Genomic DNA, 14,590 nt, shown 5'->3' with positions numbered 1-14,590 from the left:
CCGAAAGAAAAAGAGATAAACAGCTGCTTCCCCTTGCACTAAGGCATCACTGCAAACATATAGTAGTAAAGGTTCTTGCCTAGTGAAAACTCTTTTTGTTCCCTACATACTGAATGGCAGCATGAATAGTTTTGTTCTGTTTGGATTGCTATTTTCCAAACTTTATTACCAGAAAAATCATTCCCTAGGTGCATGTAGCTCATAATATCCTCCCTTCTAGGGAGAGAAGTTATAGCTCAGACCCCATTTCTAGTTTAACTGTTCACTTAATTTTCTTTAACAGTTTAAAACATCCTATGGATGTTTTGACTTGTCACAACTGGACCATCAATTTGGGGGAGAACCCATCAGAATGACAACACTGGTGTTTCATACAACATATTGCACAAAGAAAAGCAAAAACAACTTTGCTAAGACAATGTGTAAGAACCACTCTGGCCGTGGTCTGCTATCATGATGCTTGTGTTTTAATATTTTGGTAATTTCTCTTAGATAGCAGAAATATGAACGTCTCATCAAAGTAAAAACAATCATGTCTAGATCGTGACCAAATAACAATCAAAATAAAAGAGATTTCTGGTGAAATGAGACAAAAAGCAAAAAAAGAAAAGAAAAACGAAAGAGAAAACGAAACACTTGAGAAGAGCAGAGTGTGCAAAATTGGAAGCCAAGAAAGAGTTTCATTGTGTGAAGAAACGCAATCCTGTAACTCGATTAAGTATGGCAAGCCCCACGCACATTCCAATCAATTTTATTATACTAGTCACACACATTCACCTGTAATTTTTTTTCATATGTTTTTTGAGATCTAACAAATAAATTTCTAGGTAGTAAAACCAAAATAAATTAAAAATCTCTAGCAACTTGGAAACTGGCCAAAGTATGTCATAAATGTGTTTAAAAGAAAAAAAAACTTTGGAACTGCTTATTTTATAGTTGGGGGCAATGAGGTTCAGAGATGTCTAGTGACTTGTTCCTAATTACTTAATTATTGAGTAAACCAGGGTTGGACTCTGTTTCACTCATAAACTACATTGTTCGTAATACAGCTGAGCTGGTCATAGTCTGTGAGGCTCTGTCTGACCTATAAATCATGGGGGGGGGAAAACAGATTCTCTCATTGTCTTAATGGGGGAAAAAAAGAAGATTCAAAAGCTGTCAACAAAGGACTCAATAGTTCTCTCAGAAAAAGTTACGCTCAACATCCTAAGGGGTATATACCATACATTCGCTTATGTTATTTAAAATCACCAGAATAACACTATCTGGCATGTGTGTGTGTGTGTGTGTGTGTGTGCGTACCAGATCAAATATTCTACTTCATAAAATTCCATGTGGTTTCTAGTTAATGGTAGCTTGGTATGCTCGAGAATGGGATTTTTCTTGATTGACTTTATGTTTTTTGCAGTTCCCTTAGCACATTGCTATAGGAATTATAGTCACTCAACTCAATTACCTCTGAAAAGAGTATGAATACAGGAGAAGAATTACCATTTCACTCAAATTTCAGAAAGAAACTGAAATGAGCTTGACACTTAGTTAACCAAGTCCTTAAAGTATGCTCATAAGATAAGCAGAGGGGAGACAAGGTACAAGCAGAAACCAAAGCTTGAGATAAAATATGGTGGACTAAACCGATGTTAAGTGCAAATCACAGGAATATGCAGAGCATAACAAAACATAATTTATGTGATTCTTGACCATCTGGATCTCCTATTTTACAGGACCAGCGTACATGTAAAGCTTGTATTGGCACCCTCTAATGCAGTACTTTTCACAGCAGTATGTAGTACCAACACAGTCTGGCTATGTAGCAATAAGGCTCATTTCTATAATGTCCATGTATAAAATCAGGCCCTCTGATGAATGTGGTATAGGGACAAAGTTCTGTAGTTCAACCAAACCCAGGCTTGAGCTCCAACTCAGTCAATTACTATTTTGAGCAATAGGGCATGGCAAGCAAAATTATACGCCTCACCCCCCCCCCCAAAATCCCACCTTAAATGCACAGATGATGAGATATCACCACTGTGGATATGTGATGTTATACAGCACAGTTGACCTTAACAGGGAGATTATATTGGGGCTTGGAGGAGGCGGGAAGAATGACTAATCTAGTCATGTGAGCCCTTAAAATCAGAGAACTTTTTCTGGCTGGTGGCACAAAGGGAAGCCAAAGAGACTCAAGTCATGAGAAGGACTACACACGCCTTTGCTGGTCTCCCACAATTAAGGGAACCATGTAAGAAGGAATACTGGTAGCTTCTAGGAGTGGTGTGTAGCCCCTGCTGACAACTATCAAGGAAATAAGGACCTCACTTGTACAACCACAAGGAACTGAATTATGCTCACAATGAATTATGCTGAATTATGCTTGGCAATGGATTTTTTTCAGAGCCTCCACATAAAAGCCCAGCCTGGCAAACACTTTGATTTCTACCTTGTGAGACCCTGAGTAAAACACCCAGTCAAGCTTGTCTGGAATTCTGATCTACATAACTGTGATATAATTAATGGGCATTATTTTAAGCCACTAAGTTTGTAATGATTTGTTACACAGCATAGGAAACTAATACATAGGGCAATTTATTTAACTTCTGAAGCTTGTAAAAAACAAAGATGATAACATAAATCATAAGAAGTTGTAATGAGGAGTAAAGAGATGATGCACGCAATGTGCCTAGCACAGTATTTAGCATGCAGTAAGAATTTAAGAGGCAATCAGTGTACTTTTAAATACTTTATGAAACTTCAAAGATATCTGACACATTTTGTAAGTCAGCCTTTCTGAAATCCTCTGCAAAATTGTTTGGATATTACTTCTGCCTAGGTCCCCTACACCTTGAACAGACTTAACAGGCCTGTGAAATTAAAATGAAGTTTCATATGAGATCACATAATAAAATAATCACATGATTCACAAAATATATTTGAAAATCATTTTGGTTAATTTGTATTTTCATCTTACACATGCTCCATTTCAGTTGAGCATAAAAAATAATAATAATTAAAAAACCAAACTAGATATCCTTAAACAGGATTAGAATGCTGATAAATAAAAGTCAGAAGTGCTCTAGGTTGTAGTTCTCTATTACAATAAAGAACAGCTGAAGAATTACCTAAACCTGTGCAAATCTAATAACAACTTCAGCAAAACTCTCTAAATTTTAGGATCCAAACAGGAAAGATTAAGTACTTTGTGAATGTTCAATTTGCTTACATTGTCCGGTCAAAATAATGCATAGCTATGAAAGTGGAAATGTGGATTGAGAGAAAAGGGCAGAAAATTAATTATGTTGAAATATTAGGAATGGGGATAAGAAACTAGAGTACCTTGAAAGAGGATAAACCATATAATAAAATTGAAAAGAGAGTGAATCTATGAGACTGCTGTCAGGATGACAGCAAAATATTTTATATACATGAGCTAAATGGACTTGAGTTAAGGAAAGGTCATTACATAATGATAAAGGGGTCAATCCAACAAGAGGATACAACATTTGTAAATATTTATGTACCCAACATAGGAGCACCTAAATATATAAAGCAAATATTAATAGACCTAAGGGGAGAAAAGGAAAGAAATACAGTAATAGTAGAGAACTTTAACACCCCAGTTATATCAGTGGATAGATCATCCAGACAGAAAATCAATAAGGAAACACTTGACTTAAACTACATGTTAGGTCAGTCATCTGACCTAACAGACACATATAAAACATTCTATCCAAAAGCAGCAGAATATTTAAAGGCCCGAAGATAAGAAATTGTATTGCATTTTCAAGAAAATGAAAGACTTTCCCTCTAATGAGAGACTATAATCGACATATATAATTGCCTATAAACTGGAATATTTTTACTTTGTTATCACTGCTTTTATGTGTTTTTTTTTTTTTAAACTGGGCAGCACCAAACCAGAAATGGTTAGGAGCGCTCCTGCTTTTACATACTGAGTCTTTTGTTCAATCTGTATCCTGTTAATACTTTTCAGAAAAATTATTGCCACTTCCAAATGTTTGAAATCCTTGTTTTTAGCAAAATGGAGAAATTTGTTTCTGTTTTGTCATACATACCCTCAAGATGAGGCATATAAATTATAAAGTCACTGAGACTATAAAACAACAAAGATAGATGAATGCAATAAAATAATATTTTGTTATGTCATTTAAAAAGTAAGGAGACTAACCAGTTAGAAATGACATTGAAACTACTAGATTAAAACGAAAAAATAAAACAAAATTCCTCCCCATCACCACTCTGTGCTCTCTAAGCCTCGGCTATGCACTGAAATAAAAGAAAAATTGAATTAAAATATATTTATCTTTTTGTCATGAAGGAAAGATATATTTATCTTTTTGTCACTTACTAGTGACAGCTAGTAAGAGGCAAGATTTACTTCCATTGCTGAACCACTGAAGATCAACTAATGAGACTTCAAAACTCTCAAATTAGTAGATTTTTTCCTCATAGATACAGACAGAACCTTTACTCATAATGCATCAGTTAGAAGATGCTGCAATATTTCTTTTATCTTACTTCATATTATTATTTGCTAGTAATGATCACTGAAATACAAAAAAAAACTGCAACTGCCAGCCATTGTATAAAGACTCACATTTTACCAAATGTGAAATGAAAACTCACCACGTTGCAAATGGCCACAACAATCCCTCCATCCCTGTGCCCTTGTACAGTATGACATCACCACTCCTTCCATAGAAAGGTGAGGTCTATTTTCCCTCCCATTTACCTGGGCTGGCCCTGTCCCTATAGCTTGCTGTGACTGAGAGGATGTGACCAAAATAAAATGCAACTTCCAAGGCTAGATTGTAAGAGGCCTTGCCTCTCTGTTTTCTCCATCTTTTGAATGCTTCTGCTGTCTTGAAAGAAAATCCAGCTAGACTGCTAAATGAAAAAACTACATAGAGAGAAAAACTCAGACCACAGCCAGCCCCAAAGCCCCAGACATGTGAGTAAGGAATCTTGAATAAGCCCAGACAAAACCAGCAGAGAAACTGACCAGTCAACAAACAGAATCATGAGAAATAATAAAGCACTGTAGCTTTAAGTCAATACAGTTTGGATGGTTTGTTACCCAGCAATAGATAACTGATTCACCATATATAAATTTCTAAATCACAAGATTTAGAAAATATGAGTTAGTAATCTCTTGCCAATATATCCCTCACTTTATAATATGAAATCATCTAACTTTCTATAGCACTTTGCAGTACTTTTCACAACCTCATTTTTTCCCTAACCATAACTTTATGAGCTAGTTATTACTACTATCCAGACTTATAGAGAAGAAAACCAAGGCTGATTAGTTTACCTAGCTAATAACTGCCCACAAAACTGTGAGTATCCTCATTAGTCTGTGAGCTACTTTGGGGGGGGGATGTCTTACTCATCTTTGTATCTTAAGCGCATGCAAGATGACAAACAGAAAGTCAATTTTGAAAAGGTTGGATGGATGGACGGATGGGTGGGTGGATGGATGGATAAATGGATGGACGAATCAACCTGTTGTTTCCTCTATTACTTTAAATATTTAAGAAAACTGATATACATGTACCCCATCCCCATGCCCAGCCCCTCCAAAGTCTTTCTTTTCGATGCTAGTTGTTTTGGCTATTTTTCACTTAAGTTAGTACATAGACAGTTTATATTCCTGGTTGTCTTCTTCTAAGTAAAACCTAATGCATCAATGTTTTTCTCAAAATTTAGTACCTAAAACTAAACACAATATTGAATTTAAAACTACTTTCTGTAATCTGAACTCTGCATCTTTAAGAAAGTAATACTCTTCGTAGATATCAAAAGTTTATCTGAAATAAGGTATCATCTTAAAAAAACAAATAAAATAATGTCTTGGTTCTAACGGGGAAAGATTAAATCTCTCTAGAAATCTGTTGTAAGAAGCAAAATGCCTTGGCTAAACTTAAGATCAATAAAATTCAGTCAGAAAAATATAATTACTCTCCAGTGATCTACTTGAATTGAGGGAAATAAATGGACTCATTAATTTTAGCTAGTTTAAGAGGCTTCTTTAAATTATGCCATTGATTTTGGTTAATTTGGATAGAATTAAAGAACTCAAGTTGTTTAACTAAATTCTTTCTATAATGCATTTAGTTAGGTCAGTTTTAAAAGAATATAACACCCTCTAATCCCATAGTTAAAACATAAATAATCCCTATTCCTTGATGCCAAGTGCAGCTGGCTACAATTATGTGCTGTTTTGTTCTATCATTTATCATGATGCTCTCATAAAAAAAAAAAGTAGCACTTTTTGTCTCTGTGACACCCAGTAAGTGAAACTTTATTTGCATAAATTTCCTTAGAATTATGAAATTAGGAATTTTCAGAAACTATTATGTTAAATTCTAACCAATATTTTAAAAACCTTTTCTATATTAATTTTATTGAAATTACTTTTGTATTTAGTCGCTAGAAGTCCTTAGAAAGTAACTTTACAGGGCTCACGAGAAGTAGGATATGATTTTATAAAATCTGTTTCTGGGAGAAAAACTTTTAATTTAAATATTTATATCATTTTATTTTCACCATACAATTTGATTTTAATTAGAATACTACATATAGTATCCATATTCAGCAATGACTTTTCAAAACATATATATGTTAAAGATTAAGAATTCTAGATCTCTAGCCCAGACATCTCTGCCATGGTTCTGTTCTTTGACAATAAATTCTAGCAGGGGTTTGCAAACTGTGGCTTGATGGGGCAAATCAGGTTGCAGCTTTTGTTCTACATTTTTACTTAAAAAAATTAAAATTCGTAAAAGAAGAAATTTTTTAAAAAATATGTAACAGAGACCATATCTAGCCCACAAAGACTAAAATATTTACTATCTGACCTTTTACACAAAAAAGTTTGCCCATCCCTGATCAATGGATATTTCCACCTGAATAGCCTATCACTATCTCAAACTTAATTAATCTAAAATCAAAGTTTTTCTGCCCAGACAACACCCTCTTCTAACTCTCCATTTCTCTTAAATTCAACTGAATTAAACCATGACCCTTAGGTCAGAAATAACCATGGCCAGATTCTCTGTCTGAGCCCTGATAACCATTTCTATGTTTTTCTGTGTCACCACTGCCATTTGCCACAATTTAATCTAGGTTTGCATCATCTTAAGGCTGAATTCCCGTAACTACAATCTCTATTTAACTCTTTGATTCTGTCTGTGCTCCTCATGGGTTAATTTAAAACAACAACTTTATTTTCATCATAAATCACTTAAATTTTATCAAGTTTTCCTATTGCTTACTATTGTATGTCTAAATTATATGGCATTTTCAAAGTCCTACTTAATCAGGCACATGCATTTCCAACTTTATTTTCCATTTAAATGGTTGCCAATAAGAAGTTACTTATCTCCCGGCAGCTAGACCCATCACTTTATTGTATTCTACTTACGTTCTACATCTTCAAATATATAAAAGAAGGATTTTTTTACTAGTACTAATAATCATAATAAAAGAATAATTACTAACAAATATCAAGTACTGACTACTTAGTTACTGTTCTGAGCTATTTACATAGTATTAACCAATTTATTGTTACAACAACTTTACAAGGAAGGGACTGTTATTATCATCATTCTAAATATGAGAAATCTGAGGAACAGAGATTCTTGGCCCAAAGTTATACAGCTACTAAGTGGCAACATCAGGGCAGCAAACCAGGCAGCCTGGCTTATTTCCATGTTTTTAGCACTGTACTATACTCTTCTCAGAATTAAACCAGTGTGACCTCCTGTTTGGAAAATTCCTACTGCCTGGCATTCCTGAGGCTCCTTGAAAATGAAAGTTGGTCTACAGTTTCTTCTACAGTAGAGAGTGCAAACACTACCTGTCTATGAAGGGTAGGCAACAGGTTGCCCTCAGGATCAGAAAGATGTGATGTAAGTAAATGTTTCAGCCAGGAGGGTGGGAAAGCTAAGAGAAACAGGTAGAAGAAGACAGGTGTGCAACAAATTCTCCATTGAGGGGTCGGTGCCCTTGGCGGAATGGGTTGAGAGTGCGTTTGGCGGCAAGGCTTAGTCCTGTGCCCCAACTTTGGAATTCCTGATGGATACCGACAAGAAGGGTAGCCCCACTCCACAGGCAGCCAAATGTGAGAGAAAAATAAAGGTGAGGATTAATTCGGCAGAGAGAAGGATTGACTTAACACACCCAAGCCTCCTCACTGGAAGGAACCCAGAAGTTTCTGCCAAAATCCACAAGAGAACATGGAGGATGGCTAAGGAGAGCCAGACCTTCAGGGGAGAGGTAGTGGTGAGGTGGCATAAAGTAAGATGATCCAAGTACAGCAGAGATAGCTTACAAGCATGGCCTGGAAAGGTAGACTGAGGCTCAGAGGATCTGCAGTATCTATCTTTCAAAATGTCCTCCACTCTAAAGAAAATACCTCTTAACAAGGATGTGCATATATTTTTCTGGCATATTTAGCACTAAGCATTATCTCTGTTACAAAATCAATCATTTAACAAGTTTTAATAAAACCACAAAGTGGTTTAATATGTATTAAAAGGTATACATCCCTTCTGCATATTTTTTTAATGCACAAATTATAGTTCTGTAGCATGAGCTTTACACAACAGTGACAGAGAAAGCTCAATTGTCCCATAAAAATGTGAACAATGTAAGGTTAGGTTTCCACAGAAAATTAAAATAACTTACTGTGTCAGAAAATTAAAATTAAGATAAGATAGAGGATTAAATAAGTAAGCTTACTAATGGTAGGTGATGGTAATGAGGTCCATGCTTATATGCATCGTGACTAGCCCTCAGTATATATGTGCATATGACTAACCAAAGTATTTTGACAACTTTTTGAATATTATGCGCATCAGGACACCAAGACAAAAATAAACATGCTCCACATTATCACCTACAATGAGAACTAAAGAAAAATTTTTTTAAATTAGTATTTAACTCAACTCCACCCTTCCTTCCTGAGTAAACAGAGCCTTGAAAAGCAGAAGACAAACTTGTTCCTTAATCATGCTGACTGGACGAAGCAAATACATTTTTTTTTTGAAGGTGCATGACATACTGACAGTGGCACACTGAAAAAAAAAATAGGGTGTGAATTAAACCAGTGGTGCTCCAACACCTGCTGTCTCCATTTTACAAATGACGAAACTGAGAGCTTCAGTCGCTAGCCTGAGTTTAATACAATGTTCCTAAGTGGTAGAGCTGGGCTTCAAATTCCAGCCAGCCCAATCTCTTAAACACTGCACCAACAGTGCCCCACAATGCATTTCACAAAATTCAGCATCCATTCTCTAAAAACAAAAAATTCTTAATAAAAGGAATAGAATAATTATTTCTTAACATAATCAAATCTTCTTTAAACTAATACCAACTTCAAACCTACTAATAAATCACTGTAAGTGTCCCTGTTGTATTCAGGAGAAAGATTAAGATACCCTGGTGGCTTTTCTTTGGAACTTTCCTGGAATTTCTGATTAATAACATAAAGCAGAAAAATAAGAAACTCTAGTTATAACCGTTCAAAACGATAAGCAATTACTTATAAACTGTACAACTGTTTAACAAAGCTAAACATAGTACCTAAGACATCATAAGAACTGAAATGGTAAGTTCTTTGAGATAGTTTGGAACAAAATAAATGATAAATAAAAGTTAAATAACCAATAATTTTCATATTCATCATTCTATATCTTAGCAATATGTAAAGGAAATTATCTAACTCACTTAGGAATAAATATGATAAGGAATATACTAGAGCTATATGAAAATCAATAAAACTAAATTAAAAAGCAAAAAAAGTCTACTTCTCAAATAATTTGAGAAGTAGACTTTATTCCTGGATAGAAGCACTATGTATTACAGAGATATCATTTTTTCCAAATTATTTTATAAGAAATGAAATCAGAGGTGAAATTGACATTATGATCTTTAAGTTCATCTGGGAAAATCCACTGGTGAAAATAGTGAGAATAATTTTGAAATAGAAAAGTAATAAAGAGGAACTAGACCTAGTGGATGTTAAAATTTATCACAAAATGAAAATAAGTTTCTCACTGAAATACTGATAGCTTACTCAATGAAATATCACAACACTGAATCTTAAAGCAGCAGGTGAGGGAAGAGCTATTATTTAACAAAGTTTCTATGAAGCCGTTGGTTAGTGATTTAGGAGAAAAATTATATTCTCATCTCACCATATGACAAATTCATATGGTAAAAAAAAAAAGATCTGAAAAAAATTTATAAGTAAGAATCTGATTTCTGGATAGGCTTTAAAGCAATTTAAAAAAAAATCAACAAAATAAATTGACAAATTTGACAAAATAAAAATTAATATGTTCTATAAGTTAAAGTATAATAAAATGATAGGGTGAACAGAGTGAAAAAAGTGAAATAAATATGTTAAAATGTACTTGTTCCTTATATAGGAAAGGATTATAACATTTAGTTAAGAAAAACAAAAATATATCTAAATATGAATAACAAACAAATAATTTCAGTGAAAATGCAAACAGATGAACACTTTAAGGAATCCAATACCTACAGTAATCAAGAAAGCAAATTAAAATGAAATGCATTTTTCACTTTTCAAATTGGGGAAAAAATTACATTTTATTGACTTTTAGGGGTGATCTCTACGTATACAGATGTCAAATTATAACGTTGTACAGCTGAAACATATAATTAAAAAATAGTTTATTATATTTTTTTGTAAAGGTAATGTATTTACACGGTTGAAAAACAAAACAATAGGAAAAGGTATTCATTTAGAAATTGTACCCTGATTCTTATCCCTGTTAACCTATTTTTCCCTCAACCTCCTCTCTTGATTTAGGCAACCATTTTTAGTTCTGGCGAATGCTTGGAAGTTTCCTTATGAAATGCAAGCAAATTTAGAAATATATACTTATATTCCCACATCCCTTAAATAAAATTAAATAACAACTAGCATTTTCCATGAGGTTAAATATTTTTTATGAATCAAAATATTATTTGTATTTTCTTATGCAAACTGTTCATTCATCTTTGCCCACTGTTCTGTTGCTTTGCATTTCTCCACACTCCCACAATTCCTAAAATATATTTAGAGAGAAAACTCCTGGTGATTTGAGAGGCAGATATTTTTTTCCCAGCTTATTATTCTCCTTTAGAATTTCCCCAGAGTTTTTGTTTTGGTTTGGTTTGGTTTTTGCCAGCAAAAGGATTTTTTTTTTTAATGAGTCAGATTTATCTTTTTATCTCTCTCTTTCTCTTTTAGATGGTGGAATTGAGTAATAGAAAATTTTCAGCTAGATTCTTTTGGATTTTCTATGTATTTTGTCATTTACAAATAACAGTTTTACTTCCACCTTTCTAAGTTTCATACCTCAAATTTCTTTCTCTCGCCTGGTTTTATTAACTAACAACACTGGTACACCATCACCAGCAGGGGTGAGAGGTGGACACACTTATCTTGTTTGTACTTCGAGCAGAAGTGCCTCTAGCATTTGGTCATTACTTACAATGCTATCACTGGGCTGAGTTTGCGCGTGAGTCCGTGTGAACACACGGTCTGTCAGTCTGTCATGCTTATAAAATGTTTAACTCTTTCTTTATTGAGCTGTCTCTCTTTTTTGAAACGTCCAGAATGGCTGTTGAATTTTTGTCAAATGAGTAGAAATTAACATGTGATTTTTTTTTCCCTTAGATCAACTATTATGATGAATTATTTTAATAGAGTTCACAATCTTTCATCCCTGGAACGAACCCTACTTCATCATGATATATAACCCCTTTAATGAGCTGCTGCTAATAATTTTCTGGAGAGTTTTTCATTGATATTCTTAAATAAAACTGGGAATAGTTTTCTTTTGAAATTTTGACCAAGTTTAGGTGCCAATGATAGTCTCCCTTCATTAAAATAATTTGAGTCTGTATTCCTCTGGAAGGGTTTAAATCACACTGAAATAATCTCTTGTTGAAAAAAAAATCATTGGATAGGATGTAACTTGCAAATGATGCATACTGTAATATCTAGGTAACAACTAATCTTGAGTTGTAATCTTGAGTTACAACTTTAAAAGATACAAAAGATATTACAATGTAATATTTAAGGTAACAAATACAAAGAGTAAAATAATATTAATTAATGAATTAGTAGAGGAAACAGGGATAGTAAAAAGTCGATTAATCCGAATTAAGGCAAGAAAGGAAGAACAAAACTACGAAAAGAGATGGGTCAAATGGAAACCAAGAGTAGACTGGTAGATATAAACACAGCTATATGAGTAATTATATTAAATGAAAATGGATTAAATGCTCTATGTAACAGACTATGATTGCCAGATTAAATTAAAAACAAAAATGTAAAATCTGTGGTTTTAGAAGGTACACTTGTAACATAAGGACAAAGACAGGCTGAAAGTAAATGGAAGGACCAAAAAGCAAGTCATTACAGTTAAAGGACTAAAATTATTCAGTGTTTATTATGTGACAGAATTCTGGCTGTGAAATCAATACCAAAAAATTAATTCTTAATTTATTTTCTCAATTCTCAATTGTGTGAAATTCTCAATTGTGTGAAAAATAAATGATACACTTTTTGAATAACTCAGGAATCACAGGAGAAATTCCAATGGAATTCAGGTAAACAATAAAGATATGACATCATCATGAGGCACAGAAAAAGGATTCTATTAAATAGTGCAATTCCGGGAAGGCAAGAGAAAGTAAAAATGGGAAAGCAGCAGGAAAGGCGTGAGGCCCATAGAAGAACGTGTCGTGGGGCTTGCCATTCCTACGTGCGCAGAGCTACAGAACAGTCACCCCCAGACAGAGGAAGGGGCGAGAATGTGTTGCTAATTCCTGCATCCCATTGGTCAAAGATTAGCCAGACAGCCCGTTAACTTGTCCACATTTCCATGTCAGGAGGAAATCCCAGGCAGGAGACTCAGGATGTGAGCAAGTGCACCCATCCCGCCTGTCAGGATGTACCCTGTGGAGTCCATCAGAGCTTACAAGAAGCTGCTACGCACCAGTTCTGACCTCTTCCAGCTTTGTCACTGGAAGCTACCACTGAGGGACACAGCCCCTTCCTACCAATGCATTTCCCTCCTTTTTGAAAGATGGGCTTTCTGAGATCTTCCACCCATGGGCACAAAGAATTTTTCTCTATTTCTCCCAGCAATGAATCCCTGTTCAACCTCAGTCCCCACTCAGAACTGGGCTCTTTCCTTCTTGTTGGTGATTGTTGACAGCTGTCATCACTGGGCCCCCTCCATACTTCCATTCCTCTCCGTTCCTCCAGTGGAACTTCCTGTGCAAATTCTCTAGCCTCAGTTGCTTTTGCCTATACTCCACAGGGTTTGGATTTTAAAGCTTTTCACTGTCTCTGAGTTTTGCTTTGGTCTTAGTTTGTGGCTCTTTCCACAATCCCATTCTACATGATTTCCGAGAGAATTACATTTGGTCCAATCCACTGCTCATTATGGAACCAGGAAGGATTGTTTTGTCCATCGCCAGATGGATGGATAAAGAAGATGTGGCACATATATACAATGGAATATTACTCAGCCATAAAAAGAAATGAAATTGAGTTATTTGTAGTGAGATGGATGGACCTAGAGACTGTCATACAGAGTGAAGTAAGTCAGAAAGAGAAAAACAAATACCATATGCTAACACATATACATGGAATCTAAAAAAAGAAAAAAATATGGTTCTGAAGAACCGAGGGGCAGGACAGGAATAAAGATGCAGATGTAGAGAATGGACTTGAGGACACGTGGGGGGGGAAGGGTAAGCTGGGACGAAGTGAGAGAGTGGCATGGACATATATACACTACCAAATGTAAAATAGATAGCTAGTGGGAAGCAGCCGCCTAGCACAGGGAGATCAGCTCAGTGCTTTGTGACCACCTAGAGGGGTGGGATAGGGAGGGTGGGAGGGAGACTCAAGAGGGAGGAGGTACGGGGATATATGTATATGTATAGCAGATTCACTTTGTTATACAGCAGAAACTAACACACCATTGTAAAGCAATTATACTCCAATAAAGATGTTAAAAAAACAAAAGCTGTTAATGTCAGCACTAATGAGGATGCAATGTCACCAAGACTCACAAAGGGATGACAAAGATATAAATTTGTACATATTTTCTGGAGTATGTCTTGAGCACCATTAAAATATTTATAACTTTAAACATTTTAATTCTCCTCCTAGAAAATTTTCCTAATAAAATTTTCAGCAATCTCGTCAGGGATTTATTCAAAAATATATTTACTGAAATATTATTTTAATAACCACAAATTAATGAGATTATAATAGGTTGTGATATATTTTAAATTGGAGTATTATATACACATTAAAAATAATGTTAACTTGTGTAATATCACAGGGAAATGTCACAGTCTATTGTTAAACAGACAAAAGTACAAAGCGAATTTTCAATAATTTTTATGTCAACCATGTAGAAAACATAGCCCTGGAAAGAATCATGTAATAAGCTGCCTCTTAGTTATTGCATTACTGGTGATGTTTTTCCCACTTTACACTTTTCTGTAGTTTTCACTCGTACTATAGTGA

General features: G+C 34.7%; 1 protein-coding gene across 3 annotated transcripts in view; it reads right to left on the bottom strand.

Annotated features, from left to right (window-relative positions):
- Positions 1-14,590, bottom strand: part of IL15 (interleukin 15) — a gene marked incomplete at its 5' end in the record, with an annotated part of 90,971 nt that overhangs the window by 42,346 nt on the left and 34,035 nt on the right. The gene's annotated exons all lie outside the window — the stretch shown is intronic.

The sequence above is a fragment of the Balaenoptera physalus genome (assembly GCF_965194825.1).
Source record: "Balaenoptera physalus genome assembly, chromosome: 5".
Taxonomy (NCBI): domain Eukaryota; kingdom Metazoa; phylum Chordata; class Mammalia; order Artiodactyla; family Balaenopteridae; genus Balaenoptera; species Balaenoptera physalus.
This window is presented reverse-complemented; position numbering and strand designations above follow the sequence as displayed.